Below are 21,548 nucleotides of genomic sequence, written 5' to 3' on the forward strand. Positions count from 1 at the left end.
GTCCAGTGCAAGTTAATAGCTGCAGGTAAAAAATGCTCGCCGGGCTCTGTCGCGCCCCGTCCATTCAGCAGTAGCGCCGCTGCGCGCGCCGTTGAGCAGAAGAAACCACCCGCTGTTGCCTCCGCGGGATACCTTCCCCAGTCGTAAGGGTGGCGGAACTCATGAATGGCCAGTGATACGTGCGTGTCGCCCCAGGCCGTTGACCTGCTGTAGCGGGCGCGTGGAGTGTACCTCGTCCCGACAATGGAGTGGGGAGTGCCGCGGCTGTGTCGCCTGTCGTCGTGGTGACGTCAGCTCGGCCCGTTAGCGGTATGGGCGTTACGACACCCAATTAGCCAGATCTTCCGTGCATCTCGCAACATTACAGACAAAAGGATATACAGCATTTAAATACTCATTGATTACATGTATTATCTATTAGCTACATTGGTAACAAAAGAATCTTTGTTCTAAAAAGAACATAAAATTATACACCCTAGTTTTCTACACAGACAACATACATTTATCTATCCTTTTTCTATAGATAGCCCACACTCGTGCTATTCTTTGTACCTGTCGTCCCTCATACAAAACATGAAGGTGTAAAATAAAGAACAAAATGAATAAGAAACAATCTATACAACTCATAATTACAATACAAAATAGTAAACTACTCTAACATCCTATCACAGTGAAAAATATTAGAAACTGTTGATTCTCACGCTACAATATACAATGAACCTTTTGTGCTTATGACACACTGAAATTAAAATCCCTTGAAAGTGTTCTAACAAAAAAAATGAGAAAATAATCTACACAACTCTCAATTACCTACCACATGTTATTAAATAGTAAACTACTTTAACCTCCTAACACAATAAACATTTTAGAAACTGGTGACTTTAAATCTACAACATATAATGCACCTCTGTGCTTGTGACAGACTGAAAATTCGTATCTCTTCACATACTTTACATTTCATTATATATAGCAATGTTTCTAGGACACGTATGACAGATCCTGACCTGACATCGAGGTTCATCCCAACAAACAATAAAACAAAATAATGTTTTAGTTATGGATCGGTAGCATCCCCTTTACAGGAGTGTGTGCATTGATCACACTACTCTACGACTCTCACTCACCAGACATCACATTTTCCCTCTCATTCAATCCATTGATACACTAACAGAATAGGTTTAGAAGTCAGTTAACCTTAACACCACCACACTCACTACAACATACCATACCTTTGCTCCCTTATACTCAACCACATAACACATGAAGCTGTTTCGGAGATAGCTTTCCAGTCTCCGAATTCGTCCTTTCACTCTGGCACCTCTCTCCATCGGCTTACCTCTGCATTCACTTTATGCTAATATCAACCTAGAATTGCGACATTTCATCTAAGAACAAAAAATACACAAATTATTCATCCTGCAAAAAATAGCTGTACACATTCTTGGTACCGTTTTGATTAGTTATACTGGTACGAGGCTTCAACAACAACAAAAAATATTTTTCTCAAATCGCAATTGTTATGCTAAGAATTAGATCTACACCTACATTACATCTTTCGTCAGTATTCCACAACGTTCACCATCTGGGTCTCATACTCCCTTTACGTCCTTTCACATTGTGCAGTTGTCCTCATCTCTTCATTCGTATTTCGGCTCTCCGTCCGTCCATTACTCCATCATTTCCTGGTCTTCCTTCGCCATTGGCATCAATCTCTATTGCAGCATACACAGGCCTCTCTGTAACATACATCTAAGACATCTCCACATTATTCAATTCTACTCACCTTTATTTTACCGCTGCTTCATCACGTCGAATCTCCCTTCATCATTCACACTGCTTCACGTCGATTCTCTCCTCAAAAATTCACCTTTATCCACTACTATTTATCACGTCGCTTCTCTATCTACCATCTTTATTCACTCATTAATCATCACGTCGTTTCTGCTTGATCCTTATTCATACGACAAAAAAACACGTACATACACCACTCTGTCGACTCCTGTTCATGACTCATTTGACCAGTCTATTCCGTCATACTTCCTGACATCCCGCCTGAAAATTCTTACGTTCGATTTGACCCTGCACAACGTTACACACCACAAATAAATACACTGACTATCTACCATAAATTGCCTACTTTAGATCTATCCTTAACTTTTCCATAATTTGATGTTAGAAATGTGATGAAGCCCTCGAGATTGTTTTCCTTTGATCGTCTCAATCAGTACAGCATTTTCATGTACAATCCGCCTCACTCTGAAAGGTCCACTATACACAATAAAGAATTCGCTAGTTAGGAATCTGTGCTTACACGAAAATTAAATGTGTGCCGAGAATATACAAGCTGGGAGAATTGGGCAGCCCAAGTGTTAGAAACTTAGGTGCTAGTGGCCTCTCTCACTAACACCAGATTTCGAACAACCATACACAGCACTTCATTATAACTGTCACCACGACAATGACATACTATAGATCAGATGGCATCTAATTTGAAAACTTCGATCACAATGTTTACCTCTTACATTACTTGTTTAGTATCTACAATAGTCGAATCACACTAATTCAACTGGACTCATTGGCATTATTACATAACAATTCTTTTACTTTACTGTTCGAAATAAAATTTGCAAATTTTACTGAGATACCAGCCTAACAGATTCCATTACTGCCGTTTTATTCTCTGATCAGAAGTATGGTATTTTCATTCCTCATTTCTCTGTTGAGTTTGTCTGCTACATAGACAATTTTCAGTGCCAGCTGCATGTGTTTTAGAGCAAGATATTAAGGGCTGATATGTTGGATTAGTTTCTCCTATTTTTCAATCTATTACGACATGAATGAAATGCCTGGATTCCACGCTCTCCTGTCATTATGATAGTTTCTGCCGTTCCTATCCTCGACACTAACTGACCTATGAGTCGTGTCTCCGTTCACGATATCGCTCTCATTACCCAAGTGTTGAAATGACGCGGAATCGTCTAAGCCTCTGCCTGCCATCACTATACCTCTGCGCAATTTCACTGGCAACTTCGTTATATGGATCCTAATGAACTCCGCTGGTTCGTATGTCACATCCAAGTACCTGTTTCGTCTGAACATCTCCTGATAGCATGACACTGAATCCCTTATACCACATTCGTTACGATTTGGCATCATCAATATGCTTTGCGTAACCTGGTCCTGCTTACTTTTCGACCAGAATTCATTTAAATAGCTACTACAGTCTTTAAGGTCTTCCTGCATTTTCGCTCTAGCCTCGTCCCTCAAATAGTTATACACAAACTTCGTTTTGCGGAGCAGTCCCCTCGATGAAGGTAATGAATCTTGAAATTGAGACAGCCTTGGACTATACCCAGTTGAGTCTGCCACCTGTTTTATCCGACACAACCGTTCTTCTGACTCTGTGAATTCGTCTTCCTCTTTCTGCCTATTTTCGCCTTTTGAGTTTATCTCACTCTCCTTCTGCAATCTACCTGGTGGTGTGTCACCTCCGCTACTGCACGCTAATTGCAACTGTGCTAGTTCTTCACTATGTTTCCTACTTATTTCTAATTGTCCCTCTTTAAACTGTAATGGTGGTTGTATCTCCTCCTGATCGGCATAAACATCTCGCTGCGTACTGTCAGAGCCTGTTTCGCCTCTTATACTGATCTTTTCTACATCTGCGCTAATCGTATTCATTCTGACCACTACCTCCGCAACTTCATCTCTGTGTTTATTTAGCGCCATTTCCTGCCGTGTGACTTGAGCTTCTACGCTGTCTAATCCCCCTTGTTTATCTGCAAGTAAGTCCCCCACTATCTCTTTGATTCGCTCATCCGGCAACACGTCCCCACGTTCCGTAATATCGCTCTCTATTGCACTTACTCGTACCTCCAAATTATTGGTTTTTTCTTTCACAGCATCACATACTTGCTTTACTGCACCCAGATTCTTCTCCCCCTCATCTAACCGATTATTAACTGCGGGCAGACGCTCATCGGTAACTGAGTGTACCTTCCTCATTGCCTCTTTATTTCCCTTATCCAATGCCTCCATACTTTCCTCACTCTCTTTATCCATCGCTTCCCATCTTTCCTCATTACCTCTACACATCGCGTCCATCATTTCCATAAACTCCCTATGTCTCTCCTTAGCCTTCCTATCACTCTCCTTATTATCTCTCACCAAAGTCTGTAACAACTGTAGCAGGAAACACGCATCTGACTATAGAACTCTGTCTGCACACTACGCACTGGCAATACCACACTTACTTTTTGTCTTTGATTTAACGGCTTTTATACCAATTCGGGACATTATGATAACATACAATTTAATGAAATAGGCCACTAATCTCTTTCTTTTCACTATTTGATTTATTCATTAGCACACAAATTCTACAACCTACGACAATATCATAAGAGAATTTCCATACTACGGTCTCGTAATCTATCTACCACAACTGTGCACTCCCTGGATCGGATGGTGGATCTTTTATTACACCTCACACTTCGCCTCTCACAATCATTCTCCAGAAACATTCCTCCAGATCGAGCGATGCAGAAGGAACAGGCATACCCACAAAATCTTCCGAAACTACCTTGCTACTCCCATGCAAAACACACATATTCAAATTACAAGACATACCCAATACAACAATCTGAAATAATACACAAGAACCGTTACAACTTCATCATTTTCCGCTTTCCCACTTCAATCAATATTTAACCCAGTTTCACTCGACACTGCCCCAATTTGTAATTCCAGTTTCCTACTGTGAACTCTGGAGATAAACGCTCGTCTTCCTGTGCAATGCAAGCCAAGTGGCGTTGCTGGAAAAACGGCCGACTCACCTTGATTTTCTCTCAGAGTTTAAATTCAGCGTCACACGGAATGATATTTCTTAAATACTTCAATTTATGATACACACGCAATTCTTAAATATATCAGCTTATTGTACACACGCTATTAATTCTCAAATATTTCAGCTTATGGTACACACGATATTAATTCTTAAATATTTCAGCTTATTGTACCCACGCTAGTATCTCAACTTATAACTACACGTGGTCCCTTTGTGACCGTTGGTTTACTATAATCCCTTTAAAATTACCTGCCTCACTTTGTAATTTTCCCCACAAAAGATCCTAGGAAAGAGAAATGATTAGTTCTAACTACTCTTAAGTATTCCACATCCATACCATGCCTCCACGCTTTCATTACGGAGCACAACAAAAAACAGGTCTTCACAGCAGAAGGTTCAGCGCCAGAGTGCCGAGTCTGAAACATGGCCGTCTTTTCGTTCTCTCGCACCTCTCTCGAAGTGGGAGAAGCACCTTGCTACCTTATTGGTCAGCCCCATTTCAGACGCTCAAAGCTCTGGTAACTTCCATCTCTTTGGTCTCACCAAAGGTAGCCAAAGGATCGACTCAAAGATGCTCATGTCGATTCACTATCTGTGGTTAGCAGACGACCATACATTCATTCATTTACACCACACAGATCTCACCAAACTGGATGTAAGGATTTATGTTGAGGAAGTGCACATGTGATCAATTAAATAAATAAATTGTCATTCTTTCCCACACTGGTATCCGGCTTCGCTGTATTAATTGAAATTATTGAGTTACTTTTACAAAAAAAATGTGTTGTTCTGACAGAATTTCGTACCTATTCTCAATGTTGGGCGGTACTGTACCCTTTCAATATCTTCAAACCAGCAAGTGATCGACGTCCCGAAAGCCGTAAAATGCTATTGGTTATTCCTGTTTCTGGCCGAGCTGTTCCTAACGATAAGTGAAACAAGTGAAAGGTGAGCCGACGGAAGCAGCGCGAGGTAGGGGGCGCTCGTTTTAGTCGGGGCAGAAGTCCTCGTAAAGCCCGTCTCCCGGAGCGCGTATCCACAGCTGGCGGCTGATACGATCGAAGGCGAGTTGCGCCTCTCGCTGCCGTGCTCCATTCACCGTGGCTGCGTGCTAGCGGCGACCCATTCACTGGGTCTGCTCGTCTCGCTCTTCGCTGAGTGCAGTCACTGGGGACGGTCATTGGAATACCGTATCAGTTTGCAGCCCCATCTCTTGCTCACTGTCAGTGTGTCTTCGGTCGCTCGTGTGTCTTTCTTCACATAAATTTACAAATATTGGATACAAAAAACTAATTTAAGTACATAAAACATTTACAAAGACTGATGTATTAATTCGCATTTAAAACTTTTTTAATAATCAATATTTATTCATAAAACAAAATTGTTCTTCACAAAAATATGCTTCATTAACTAGGCTATCAGCTGCAGATCTTTACAGGTACTTTTGATCGTATATCACATTAATAGCTACGAAACTCTTACAAAATCTTCAAAATAAATTCGACTTGACTATATTTCAAGAACTATACCGGATTATAATGTATGTATACTTATCAAATGGCGCTGATGAACTTTAAAATTTTGTTAACTATACAGATATATATACATTAATGGTAGCAAGGATCACTGTGTTGTTTGGGAAAGAAAATGTTAAAATGTTATTGATGCATATACTCCACCAGGCCCTCGTTATACTATTTACCTTTATGCTGCAAGTCTCTTGTTAAAGGCAAATTCACAGCATTAGTGTACATGCTCAGAAAAAGAAAAGAACACCGCACTACCATAACCATATTGCTAAAGTAACCTTGGGATATCCCTAAATTCAAATAATATTAGTCCCTTAAATTACTCCCTCTGTTTCTTGCATCCGTAAGTCTCAAATTTCTTCTCGATCTCATCTCCGTAACTGTGCCCTGGAATATCATCTTCTGTCTAGCATTAATAGCTTTATTTTCGCTACTATTTAAATCTTGTTTACTTCGTGTTACTCCATATTTGTGTTCGGTTGGGTTGGAGTTCTCCTTCGCAACATCATTCCTTTCCTGTTCGATGACACTGGAGCTGCATGGACGCTGAAACATGACATTTATTGTAATATTCCTCATAGTAATCCGGCAGAATTTCTGTCCATATTGGTCCTCATTACATACATTCCATTACTCAAATGATGGAAAATTACCGAAGTATCTCCATTTTCTAGGAGAAACAAAACTTAAATACCACCTACTTATGCTGTCCATACCTTATCTTTCTTCTACACTATCGCTTCCAGCAAAATAGGGGAGTTATTTTCCTAGTGCTAGCTCTTTTCCCGCCATGACTGACGTCTGACCCTATTCTCCATTCTTCCCATTGATAGTTATGCTCTATGTAACAAAAAGTCAATTGCAAACTGTGGTCTCTCATACTCTACAAAATAGTATCCATCCAAACTTGCATTCGTCACACAACAATTGGATTCTCCTACCGTCCAAGCAGTTAATTTGGGATGTTTACACCTAATAAATTAAACTCCGTTTTCTGCAGTCCCCGTAGCCAATTAATTAGATATCCTCCACGTTACAGAGGGGAAACAAAACGCAAATCATCTCAAAACGTCTGTAGTTCATCCTGCACTGGCGAATAAGCTGATCTGTCCCTGCAGCAGCTGGTAACTTCTACAAAATCATCCATAATATGCTGCAGTGCTTCCTACACCAGCTAATACATTCTACATCCATATTCTAGGAGCAGTATAAATACAGCATAAACTGAGGAGACTACTGCCCAAACTTCAACCAAGAAACTACAAGAAGAAGCATTATAACCATCTCCATCTGTTGGGAAATCACTGTTCATCACTACTCATCTCACTATTCGTAAGGATAACACAGATTAATCAAAATCTTAATACCTTTCCTCTAACTCGCTCCAAAACAACCAACAGACATCATATGTATAACTCAGCCAAAAACAAATCGGATTTTTTTATTTTATTTTTTTTTATTTTCAAAAGCTTCTACATACCACCAAGGTCTGGAATACATTATTCAAGCAACCAAACTCCGTTAGACACACCGTCAGCAAATCGTCCTCACAGACATTCCCCTCTCTCGCATAACTCAGAAAAGGACATGGGTTAATTAACTTTGTCATCTACATCTTGGGCATACATATTCTCATTCAGATGGTAACTAATTAAAAACAATTTCACAATGAGCATACGAACAGTAAAAGATCCTCGTACATACGGACGAAGAATAGAAGAGATTGTAACACATAAAATCAATAATAGAAATGAGGCTACAACAGATGGGGCTATACCCATAACACGGTTTATAAACTGATCGTCTATTCCCCTGAGTTGGTTAATTTGAACTTCTCATCTCCTAAAAGATGTATATACTCATCCTCACAGGTATCATCTACAATTAATAGTGGAGCCACTAACAGCAAAATTCACTTTACATACTTGAATCATATGAACCAATTGCCGGAATCAAAATCCAAAACCAACCGACAGGAAACTAAAATAAACCAACTTAATTCAAAACAATGGAAGAAACACAAAATTTTTCTTATACGCTCTGAACAAACAAATTTACTTTCCTTATATCACTGTCAATTCTTGTTAACATCCCATACAAATAACATCATTTGATCAGAAACACTATCAACGTAAATCACCTCCTACGATCTTGTTACTCCACGGGACATCAAAAAGAGACAATCAACACTGTGTCAAAACACTCACTATACGGGTACCCCTGTTGCAAACTTATTAGTAGTTATTTACCATATTAACATAAACTACTATGTACACTGCCATTAACGCATACTCTTCATTCAGTCTCACTTCCGGACTAAACCTCAATACACAAAATAATTCTACTCCTCTAATCACTTACCCGGTTACAGAAAAACAAATGAAAACGAATCATTATATCAATTCTCGTTACCTACGCACACATTTAACCTCACACATCGGAAAGAGCGCAAATACCACCTAACTATATACTAAGACAGTCCAGTATCGTGGCTTGATTATACATGAAAAACGTCACCCAGTATAAGTTTAAAATCATCAGACACTGCACACTGTATATCTCATACTTTTCTCCTCTAACTGTACGTTTCAATTGAACTGGACAACTCTGGAACCATATTCATTCATTTGATTATAAAGCACCTAAGCCTGGGCTGCAAGCAGGACCCCCAGTTTCATTCAATGCTGAGGTGCTATTCCAATGCACTTGGAGAGCCTCTGTAATGCTGTTCGGGTTTAGAGAGAATACCAAGTGGGCTGAGAAGTTCAAATGGTTCAAATGGCTCTGAGCACTATGCGACTTAACTGCTGTGGTCATCAGTCCCCTAGAACTTAGAACTACTTAAACCTAACTAACCTAAGGACATCACACACATCCATGTCCGAGGCAGGATTCGAACCTGCGACCGTAGCGGTCAAGCGGTTCCAGACAGTAGTGCCTAGTACCGCACAGCCACTACGTCCCGCAGAGAGAGAGAGAGAGAGAGAAAGACGATAACGATTGAGGGAGAGAGAGCTTGTTTGTGTCACCCAAAGACGCGTCAAATTTGGCAGAGGATTGCGGTCTTCTCTTCTAAAATATCTTGCGTCGGAACTACAAAGAGTGTCTCTCCTTGCGTAATTTGAGTCGAGACGTGTCCAAATACCTATTTGGAGAAAAATTATTTATTTTGCCTCCCCCTCTCCAGGTTCCAGCAGCGACGCTCTACGGAATGCCCCCATTGTAAGTGCACACAGAGAATGCTTAACTGCAGTCTGGTGCTACCTAAAGCGTCCCAAAAGGGTTTCTCTTTCGTCCTCAGCCAGGATCGCAATAAACAGAAGATGGAACTAGTGACTATTGTACCACAGAGGCGTCCTTCTGAGCGATGGCCACCAGCCCGGCTAAGAGAGAGGGTCCAGTGGGGTGGAGTCATGATTCCTGTGACTTTCTTTGCAAGGAAACTCACTACAGCTGGAGCCCACCTAAGGACTGAGTCCAAACGCCAAAATTTACGGAGCTTATAAACCGGAAATCATATAATAAAATTTACAAGTGCTGCTCATACTCTGTCCAGGCAAGGAACTCCATTTACATTTAAAATCAGAGGGTAGAAAAAGAGAATTACATGCAATGACATTCAGCAACTGCTTCTGACAATTATAATCTCGCATGGTTAGAGAGGGTGGTAATTAAATAAATCGTGTAAGTAAAGAAGGCTCTCAGTGCCACAACTCAGTTTAGTGAGTCCAATTCAAGAGAATGTAAATGTGCATGAGGTTCGCCATTGGAAGACAGTTTCCACTGAATCATCAGCACACGTCGATTTATTTACTGGAATAATTCAAATGAATTGGCGAGAGTAATTAGTATTTTTGTTAACTTCGAAACAAAAGCGCAATAATTCACACGAGGCTGAGATAATAACAATTGTAAGAGCTTCGGCGAAATATTTATTATTGCCTGACGAATAAACAAGAGTGAAGGGATAAATTCTGAAGCAGTCCACATAATTATTGATTTGGACCGAACAGCACCCAATGAATTATTGGCTTCCGTGGAAGTATTTAGTCAGTACTAATGAATAAGCGTGCTCCAGATAATTTCAGGCACGTGTAGTCTTATCTCTTGCAAGGGCACAAGTTGCGTTCTGTCGCTGCTAAGGCATGAACTGCAGCATTGAATCATTATGTGAGGATTTTATCTCAAGACTGCAAATGGATATTGAAGTGCTTCGTGCTATGACTATTTGCTAATGCAGAACTTCTCCTACATTTCTCTCTGGAGGCTCGCAATCGGGAGAAGAAGCTGAGTGCGATTAACCTTTATAAGTTACAGCTAAACTGTTCCTTGTCCCTAGGAAAAAACAAGTCACTCAGCGTACTTAGGGTTATCTTTCTCGTCATCTTTGGCGTTTGTGGGAAACGTGTCTTTCCGGAAATGCTATTGTGCAATACCTGATTCAGCAAATGCGATAAGAAATTCCTGGTGATTTAGCAAGGAGGCATACTATAAAACCTGAAAAAAACGGCTAAGCTGCTCGCAGTTGATGCTGAGCCGTCGTTGTGGCGCCACCACCACCACCACCACCACCACCACCACCACAACAACAACAACAACAACAACAATCACTGTAGTTGTCATTAGCGTTTCAGCTCATGCACAATCAAAAAATATACGTCTGACAAATATACGTATGAACATTAACATTCTGATAACCGATGGGCCGGCCGGTGTGACCGAGCGGTTCTAGGCGCTTCAGTCTGGAATCGCGCGAACGCTACGGTCGCAGGTGCGAGTCCTGCCTGGGGCATGGATGTGTGTGATGTCCTTTGGTTAGTTAGGTTTAAGTAGTTCTACGTTCTAGGGGACTGATGACCTCGCTAAGTCCCATAGTGCTCAGAGCCATTTGAACCATTTGATAACTGATGCACGTTTTTATGTTGTTATTTAATACATATTTTACTATTAACAATGTTATTGATTACTCACGCATGTTTTCTTTTTCAGTGGTACAGAATCTGTCATCTATTACACTCTTCCTCCTGATTGAGCAGTATAAGCAGCAGTAGCAAAAGCCCACCTGAACTTCGTGGACGTCGTCATCAACGTCAGTACCATCATCATCATCATCATCATCTTTGTCGTCAGCTTGAGACTAAATAAAGTAGCACTATGTACAGGGTGGTCAGAAACATTCAGAAAAGCCTGTAAGGGTGTTGCAGGGTAGGCTCTGCTGAGGAATAATTGTTTAAAAAAATTTCCATACGTTGCGACGTTTCCGAGTTAATTAGCATTGAAGTTAGCTAATCAGGCCGTTGCGTGTGCAAATTCAAGCGGCCCGCCAGAGATGATGTCGCCTAACGCGTTCTCCGTTTGGTTTCCTAAAACCTAATAAGAGAGCGATACAAAAACTGAACACGGTTCGCTAGTAACGATCGAACCTGAGCCAAAGGCTGAGCAGTCTCGTGCCCTATTATCTACGCTGAGAGAAAACTGATACTAATTGTAACTGGTGATCCTGCTGAATATGGGCACTTAACGGCATGACTGGGCAACTTCAATGCTAATTATCTCGGAAGCGGCGCAACGTATCGAATTTTTCTTGACAATTAGTTCTCAGCGCAACCTACCCTGCACACAAGCTTTGCAGGTTGGTTCTGACCATCCTGTGCGAGCTATTCACATCGAGATAAATTATAAAAAAGTTATCGATGTTTTCATCATATTAAGACGAGAATGTGTTATTAGCAGCTGCATGAATTCAAGAACAGTGAACAGTTCCTCCTGTGATGCCCCGTTCACCAAACTGAAGTTACTCGATATCGGTTATTAGCTGCAATTCCTCTTGGTAATTTTCAGCAGAGCATTACACGCCATACCAGGTGCAGTAATATAATTTGCAGGGTCCGGTTCATACGTCTTGAAGCAAACATCACGAATGTTTTCAAACACGTGAGCAAGAAGCAGTACATCAATTTTTGAATACAATGACGGAAAAAAAATCGCAACACCAAAAAATAATTAATGTAGCGTAATGAAATTTCGGGGGCACCCGTATCTAGTTAACATATATAAGTGATTAACATTGTAAGAACACAGGTTATTGTAAGCAGGAGAGTAGTCATTGCAAATGTGAAATGCTGGAACATTAATAAACGGTGTAACCGCTGGAATGCTGAATGAAAACATTCAAACGTGTATGCATCTTATTGTAGAGGTCAGGGATCTCAGTTTGTGTGGTGGAGTTTCGTGCCTGTTGCACTTGGTCGGTCGATACAGGGACAGTCAATGCTGTTTGTGGATGACGCTGGAGTTGCCGTTCGATGATGTCCCACATGTGGACGATTGGAGACAGACTAAGTGATCTAGCAGGCCAAGCGACATTTCGACACTCTGTAGAGCATGTTGAGTTACAACAGCAGTATATGGGCTAGCGCTATCCTGTTGGAAAAGACCCCCTGGAAAGCTGTTCATGAATGGCAGCACAACAGGTCGAATCGCGTTCCAATTTGCAGTCAGGGAGCGTGCGACAACCACGGAAGCGCTCCTTCTGTAGTGCGGAATCAAACGCCAGACCACAACTCCACGTGTAGGTCAAGTGTGTCTAGGCCTCCTCCTAACCAACACAAGCCGATCATTAAGGAGGGAAGGATTTTAAATTTTCCGCTCATAAAATTGCGCTATTTCCACCATCTTGTATTTTTAACAATGCACCATGATTGGCTGGAGATAATCAGTAGTGCACTGTGTTTGACTGGAGATATGGGGAGGAGGACATGGATTTTAATTTTCCACTAACGCAGTTGGGCTATTTCCGCCATCTTGAGGTTTTAACAACGCATTGTGATTGGCTGGAGACAAGGCGAGGAGGGGAGGGGCGACAGCAAGGGACGTCGCCTCCCACTGATAAGGATGGTGACACCACTTGTAACACCGATGGCATCACCGATATCGCCACTGATAAGGATGACCATGTCACTGATAACAGCCATGACACCACCGATAAGGATGATGGTGTCACTGATAACAGCGATAATACCACTGATGCATAGACTGATAAGGATGATGACATAACTAGGTCAGTGACCTACGTCATACGATGTCACAAATGTAAACAAAAAAATGTTCAAATGTGTGTGAAATCTTATGGGACTTAACTGCTAAGGTCATCAGTCCCTAAGCTTACACACTACCTAACCTAAATTATTCTAAGGACAACCACACACACTCATGCCCGAGGGAGGACTCGAACCTCCGCCGGGACCAGCCGCACAGTCCATGACTGCAGCGCCTCAGACCGCTCGGATAATCCCGCGCTGCCACAAATGTAAACAAAGTGGGCTTCAATCCTCATAGTAGTTCTACTCACTGCTGTCATAGTGCCTTCGATTACTGTCACAGGTCCCATGGAAGTCGAGACAAATATCCCGAGTAGCATAATACTGCCCCAATGGCCTGCATCCATGCACAGCACATGTTTTGTGCAGCTGTTCTGGATGTGGGCATATCCGGACACCACCATCAACATGGTGTAACGAGACTTGTGATTCATCTGACCAGGGGTTTTTCTTCCATTGATCCACGGTCCATTTTCGATGATCCCTGCCCACTGCAATCGTAATTGACGATGTCGTTGGGTCAACATAGCGAAACGTAGGGAGCATTTGCTGTGGAACCGCATGTTCAAGAGTGTTCACCGAATGATGTGCTCCGAAACATTTCCTCCAACATAAGCACTGATTGTACTCTGTTGTCAGACTTGCCACAGATCGCCATCGATCCCGCTTTACAGAGCGAGCTAGCCACGTTCTGCGATGAGAGGTGGACGTCGAACACCTTGTCGCCCACTCGTCACTTCAACGTCCTTCAAACACTTTCTATAAATGTTTATGACTGCAGCGCGCGAACCCGATTAGCCTTCCAAGATGCTCGTTCCCAGGCGTCGGGCCATAACAATACATCGTTTGCCAGAGTCGATTATGTCAGAGGATTTCGGTATTTGTGGCTAGTATTGTCACTCGAATGATTTCCGATTCGTCCTTGCTCGGCTTATGAACCTACTTACCGCGTCACGTGCCTGCGACGCCATTAGGCGGCACTCAATCTCGCGGTGAGCAGTGGTTGTAATGTTTTGGTTCATCAGTGTATATAACAACCTTGCTTTTGCAAATATACTGAGCATGTGTAGAATCTACCAACGATTCTTTCTGCTTTTATTTTTGGAACAGTTGCGCTTCCTATCGCTAGATATAGGAAGACATCAAGTTTTTACAATAACCATGCCTGCCAGTAGAAAATAAATATAGATGCCTTATCAGTTTGGATTCCACAGCCAGTAATGTATGAGGCAGCTGAACTGGAGCCGGTGTGGCTTACTCGCAGACCAGTGACTGCAATCCAGCCAGCAGTATCTACGTGCTGGCCAAACCTGTCGCGTTAAATGGAAGGAGAAGCTGTTCCTGGGTGGGCTCCGTAGCTGTGCACAGGATAGGTCTACCCAAAGAGTAACAATCTACAAGTGAAACTGGTGCGAGTCAGGGTATTTTAGAAATTAAGGTTGGCGTGACTGGAGATGGGCGCAGCGCGAGAACCAGGAGTGCGGCAGTCATCCGTATCGGCTGCCTCACTGACATCACCGATCGATGCCACCTAACGAGCTCATTTCTCTGCCACGCACGGGCGTTTCCACTATGCATCCGCGGACACAGCAGCTCACTTTGTTCTCCCAAATTAACTACATCCTGCTCCCACAATTCACATCGTGGAAACACCAGACTGAGCCATCTGTCACGTGGGATTCTAAAAATGACAGCAGACGTACGATCACCGGTTATTTTCACGTTCCATATAGTCCTCGGAGCAAATGGCAGTACTATTATAGTAGATTAGTAAATATCCTACAATAATTTTGTTATATTTTTTGCTTTGAGCGAATAACATGTTTTCCGCAGTTTCCTAAATTTCTCAAGTCGAATGTCTGCACAGTCCATCTAGGTTGATGTTCTGTTTTCAGTAAGCTCGCTGTAAGTTTAAAGGAAAGGAAATATCAAGAAGTAACTCAGCTATATATGGTGTCTCCTACATCAGTCTGTCTCTCTCGAAAGCGATATGTGCGAGATTTTCGGGAAGTGTCCTCGAACTCACTGGTGAGCCTCACATTGACAGTGATGTCCTGTACACTGGATGAAACGTGCCCCACTTCGGAATCTGAAATGGGAAGATGGAAAATGAATAAGGCTGAACAAATCTCTCAAGAACTGAACATTTATTACCGGGAAGCCTTTTTGATATTTTCCGCCGATAAGAGATTAATGTCAAAACAATTTCTCTGATCCTGACGGGTTAAGCTACACTGAAGGAAAGAAAAAGAAATGCTATAGGCGAAAGGCTAATATGTGACAATTTTTAATTTTTTAGCGAGGAAAAGAGTTTTTTTGCACTTTATATTTCAAATAAACTTCAGTTTTGGAATTTTCGAACAAAGGATACACAATTTTCTTCTTTCTTCATTATGACTAAAGAACACGCCTGTTCGATGTAGCAATATTCAAAACGTTTACCACCTTGTTCTAACAAGGGAACCTCCCCATCACACCCCCCTCAGATTTAGTTACAAGTTGGCACAGTGGATAGGCCTTGAAAAACTGAACACAGATCAATCGAGAAAACAGGAAGAAGTTGTGTGGAACTATGAAAAAATAAGCAAAATATACTGAGTAATCCATGAGCTAGATAGGCAACATCAAGGATAGTGGGAAGTTAGGAGCGCAGTGGTCCCGTGGTTAGCGTGAGTAGCTGCGGAACGAGAGTTCCTTGATTCAAGTCTTCCCTCGAGTGAAAAGTTTAATTTCTTTATTTTCGCAAAGTTATGATGTCTCCGTTCGTTCATTGACGCTTCTGTTCGCTGTAATAAGTTTAGTGTCTGTGTTTTGCGACCGCACCGCAAAACCGTGCGATTAGTAGACGAAAGGATGTGCCTTTCCAATGGGAACCGAAAACATGTGATCGCAAGGTCATAGGTCAACCGATTCGGGAAAAAAACGTCTGATATATTCTATACGACACTGGCGACGGCATGTGCGTCACATGACAGGAATATGTTGTCGACCCACCTAACTTGTACACTTGGCGAATTCGTAAAAAGATTCTTCTATCTGGCCCGATGAGTTTATCACATAAACTGCAACAAATGAATGCAACAGTTTCACAGTCGTACAGTTTTCCATGTGCTCTGTCAAAACATATGTTTTTAACGTTTTCAAATTTTTCCGTGTGTAGACCGTCAAATCCTGCATATGTCCAAGCAAATCTGAACATGTCCTGGAATTTTGGAGAGCGAAGTTGATTATGTGTGAGTGCCTGAACTTTGATAATTGTCTGAAAATACAAAATTAAAACTTTTCACTCGAGGGGAGACTTGAACCCATGCCCTCTCGTTCTGCAGCTGCTCACGCTAACCGCGTGAGCACGGTGCTCCTGTGTTCCTACATTCCTTGATGTTGCCTACGCTGCGCATGGACTAATCAGTTTGTACATTTTGCTTATTTTTTTCGTAGTTCCACACAACTTCTTCCTGTTTTCTTGATTGATCTGTGTTCAGTTTTTCAAGGCCTATCCACTGTGCCAACTTATAACTAAATCTAAGGGGGGTGCGATGGGGAGGTTCCCTTGTAAGCATGTTCGTGCCCCATGTACAATGTTCTGTGGACACTCTGAAAAATGTCTTCCGCTGTCAGCCTCCCACATTCAGTCTGTCATTTTATCTTTTTCGTAGGACACTGTAAATATACTGTGCCTCCGTAGAAACGTAATGTGAGTTAAGTCCCGTTTACAATCGAGCGAGCAGAAATGTTATTCAAAGTACGTCAACCATCAATCATCGGTGAACGGAGGGTACTGTGTCCACAGCTGCCCAATGTGTGACTTTATGGTGATTTCCTGTCAAATATATTGTTTCCGGTCTAAGAATTTCATATGTTTATGTTAAGCAGAAAACAATAATTTACTGAATGTAGTAAACGTGAGAAAAATTATTTTCGTGTGACCCTCGAAGTTTTCTCTCATTTTTCAATTTATATGGCTTCAAATACTTCGACTCCATATTGTGAATGGCAGTAGGAAGTCATTCCATTCATGGCTGCCATGTTCTCAGTCGAAATATTGGAAGAGGAAGTTAATACGCTTAGATTACGTTAAACACACTGTTTGTTCCATCGGGCCGTAAAGAGGAGACCGTGAAACACATGGAACATACAAAGCATACGTAATACTTTTCGAGGTTGCCTAACGATTTTCTGCTGAATAGTAGCTCTCTAAACAGCATCCCACACGATCAAACCAGTTGCGACTTATCTGCTGTTGCTCGTATCTTAGGTAATTGGACTACGTCCGGCTGTGTTTAAAAAGAATAGCTCGACACAGTCACAGGGATGAGGCACACACATCTGCTTTCATGCCTAGCGGCTAACTCGCTGCAAATGATAATCTGTAGCTGTGACACTGCAGTCGAATAGTCCATCTATTGGCTAGAATTGAGAATTAATTAAATAAACAGAAAAATTAAATTAAAGTTAAATGAATAATTAATAAAAAAGTTTCTATTCTAACGCCTGTAATTGACGTAGACCATAGAGAATTATGCTTATTAATGGTTATTCATGAAAGCATATCTCAGCTAACTGGATCGTGGTCCTAGGGTATCTAACTAAAATACAGGTAGAAAAAAAATGGCTCTGAGCACTATGGGACTTAACATCTGTGGTCATCAGACTCCTAGAACTTAGAACTACTTAAACCTAACTAACCTGAGGACATCAGACACATCTATACCCGAGGCAGGATTCGAAACTGCGACCGTAGCAGTCGCGCGGTTCCGGACTGAGCGCCTAGAACCGCTCGGCCGGCAATACACATAGAAAATAACCTTATCGAATGCAGTACGAGAACGGTAGCAGAATCCCCAACCTAAATAGTCATCAAAGTACACGAAAACTAAGTCCATTTCATGATCACCATTCACGAAATGTTCACAAGCTCAAAACAGTTCATAGTTCAACATGGTGATTGGTAAATTAACAAACATGGCATAACGAGTACAAAATCATACTCCGTTTATTCTCATTTCCATAATACAATTGGTATTATGCATATGTATATATTATATATGCATATTAATATATTATGTATATGTATTGGTAATGGCTATTCACTACCCGGAATCAATCACTTACACGACCGGATAACTCCCGTCACCTCAGCAGTAATGTAAAAGTATGTTCTTCAAGATCTAAACGGAAAAGTGCCTTGAATCGCTCCCTTGAGCGTAATATTCGAAAACTGTCCGCCTCGGCTTGACTCCAGTGGCGTTCTTCCACTGACTTCTTTTCCGTTGGCTGAAGGCCATGTCCACCACAAGTACATCGTTCTTATGTTCCACAGACATGATTTGACTTAACGTGACCACTTCCTGCTGTAAACCAATATACTACGACAATAATTAAATAAAGAAATGTTGTAAACATTCGGTCACACTCTGACCATACACAATAGATATAAATAAAGGTTTGTTAATAAATAAATAAGCCAGTATTATCGTGCAAGTACTCTCACGTTAAATGAAAAGGGACTGTCGTTAAACATTGTTCAAACAATTATTTAGGTCTGCTTCACAGAAGTGTCTTTTGATTCTCTTTGAATAGTGGTGTCAGCTAACACACGCAATTGACCAGTTGTAAATCATCATGATTTTGTATTAGCAAGAGTAATTAACAGTTAAATAAATATCTGGCAAAAACAGTAACATGTTATTAAATAAACACACAAGCATGACAAGATATGCTGTACTCATGCTTCATTCATTTACTGTGTTAATGTGGAGAATACGTCGCTCTAACGAATATTTGATGAAGAAAAAGAAACAAATACATAATAAATCGAAAAAGAAGTTACATACAGGTATGTAACTTTCAGGCACGGTAGCTATAGTGCAATGCTGTCACCTGTGATGACGTTTGTTGAAATTATATGAAGCATTTAAAAGCTGTTAAGTCAGAGGTTCATTGTGAAAATGATTAGTCATTGTAGTTTTAAAGATACTGAAAATTATTGTTGTCCTACTGGATGCACCTTATTTATCTGAGATTTCACATTGAATTATAATTACTTTATTATGTAACTGTGATTTATTGTCGAATTTCTAAAAGCTGTAACATTCAGCATTCTGCTAAGTGACCAACCATCGTCCAAATTTCCCAAACCTGGGTGTATCCGCTTCTTGTTACTCGTTCCAATCTGCGGCCGGGCCTTATCGTTGCTTCTGCTGAACCATCCGCCGGGCCGTGCCATGCCATAGCCATGGGGATGTCCCCTAGCGTTTAGCTCCACAAATTTGCCTCACCACGTACCAATTCTATGTGGCCGAATAACTCGCCTACACACACGTAACGTTACAACATCTATACAAAAGAAGTTAAACGCTTATGTTCCTTCGACAAATCATCACAGAGATGGTCCTTATGGATGTGGAAAAAGCAAGTTTTTAAATATATTTTTTATTTAGGTGTAAATATCAATCTTGCTACCAATATTTAATCATATACGTATTAAATTTGATATGATAATATGTAGGCTTTTATAGGCGAGCACTGGTAAGAATAGTTTGCAAGACCGACTTAAGCAGATTGCATTCCTGTACTGGAGTAGTGCCGAAGTCAGACGTCCAGGACGCACCCACAAGAAATTGATGGAAAGGTCTTTCCGCATTTACATCATATAAATAAAATTTTAAGCACATCATTTATCACGAAAATTTCATATTTCTTCACTTAAGCATTACTAATCCAATCAGCATCAGGAAAAATGATTTGTAATATCATCGATTCGGAGGAAAGTACCAAATAACTTTTTTGACAAAATGGTTTAGTTTAGAAAACTGTATTCAGTACTGCTAAATGCTGGATATGTGGTTATCAGTTATCTTGCCGCTTCAGATTTGTTTGTATACTGAAACTTTCAACGACTTCTTCTCTCCCCATAATCAGAAGTTACCTGTTGCTCTAATACTCTCTGATCTATTTCTGTATGTAGTTGGCCGAAGTATATTATGGAGACGTCAGGAAGTGGCGCAATGTCTATGTGCTTAGCTGAGTTTGCGTCGACGTCTGTGATGGGGGAACATTAGCAATCATTCTGATTCCGTTAGATGGTAGATAGCAATATTATTCCTCTGTAGCGTTTCAGATTAAGGGTCCATCTCTAGGCAGAACTAAGGCTACGTTCTAACTGACGGTAAGTGTGAGAGCGGACAATCGATGATCTTCACGTTCTCGCACGACCAAGCAAGCGGTCAAATTAAAGGAGAGGCGGCAAGTGTCCTGAACGGAGACGGAAGCAGCTCAATGGATGCGGCGACGCAGCATTGCCTGACAAAGAGGTTTGTTTTTCTGTAGTACTATTGCTCTTCTATCAACAATTAAATTCCGAAACGCGCTAGTAAGCGGAGTACCCTGCATGATTGGATCGCGTTACGTACAGTCGACGCGACAAGGAACATACTGGTCTGTTTCTCAATCGTTGCGCAAGTATATCAATACCATAATTACTCTACCACGCAAAAATTTGGGGCTACACTCGTCTGGTATGAGACGTTCCCGGGAGGGGGGGGGGGGTTGTCCACTGGGGGCCGAACCGCACAATAACCCTGTGTTCGGTGTTCGGTGTGGGGCGGCGGTGGGGTGGGTGGACTGCTGTGGACTGCTGTGGACTGTTGTGGGGTTGTGAATCACTGAAGGCTATGGCGGGATGAAGCCTCTCCGTCGCTTCTAAACCCCCGGTTCAATACACACACACACGAACACACAATCAGTAACAAAAATTCCATGATTTCTGAAGATCAGTTACTTCTATTAGTACGCTCACGTTCATTTGCTTGGGATAAGATAAATGAATATTACGAAAGTCATCTCAATTCTGACCAGCAGTAGGAGGCAGCTGCAAGAAATGTGAATAATCCCAGTAAATATCCATACTCAAAGGAATTTATTTATATAATTATATTAATTACCAACATTCCATACCTTAAAATAATGACATACACTTTTTAGGTAAGTAGTCAAGCATATGTCATTTATATATTAGCAGAAAAATAAAGGAAGCAATATCGGTACTAGATGCTTTATTGTCTTATCTTTTCAATA

This window comes from Schistocerca nitens, chromosome 3 (genome assembly GCF_023898315.1).
Source record: "Schistocerca nitens isolate TAMUIC-IGC-003100 chromosome 3, iqSchNite1.1, whole genome shotgun sequence".
NCBI classification, from domain to species: Eukaryota; Metazoa; Arthropoda; class Insecta; order Orthoptera; family Acrididae; genus Schistocerca; species Schistocerca nitens.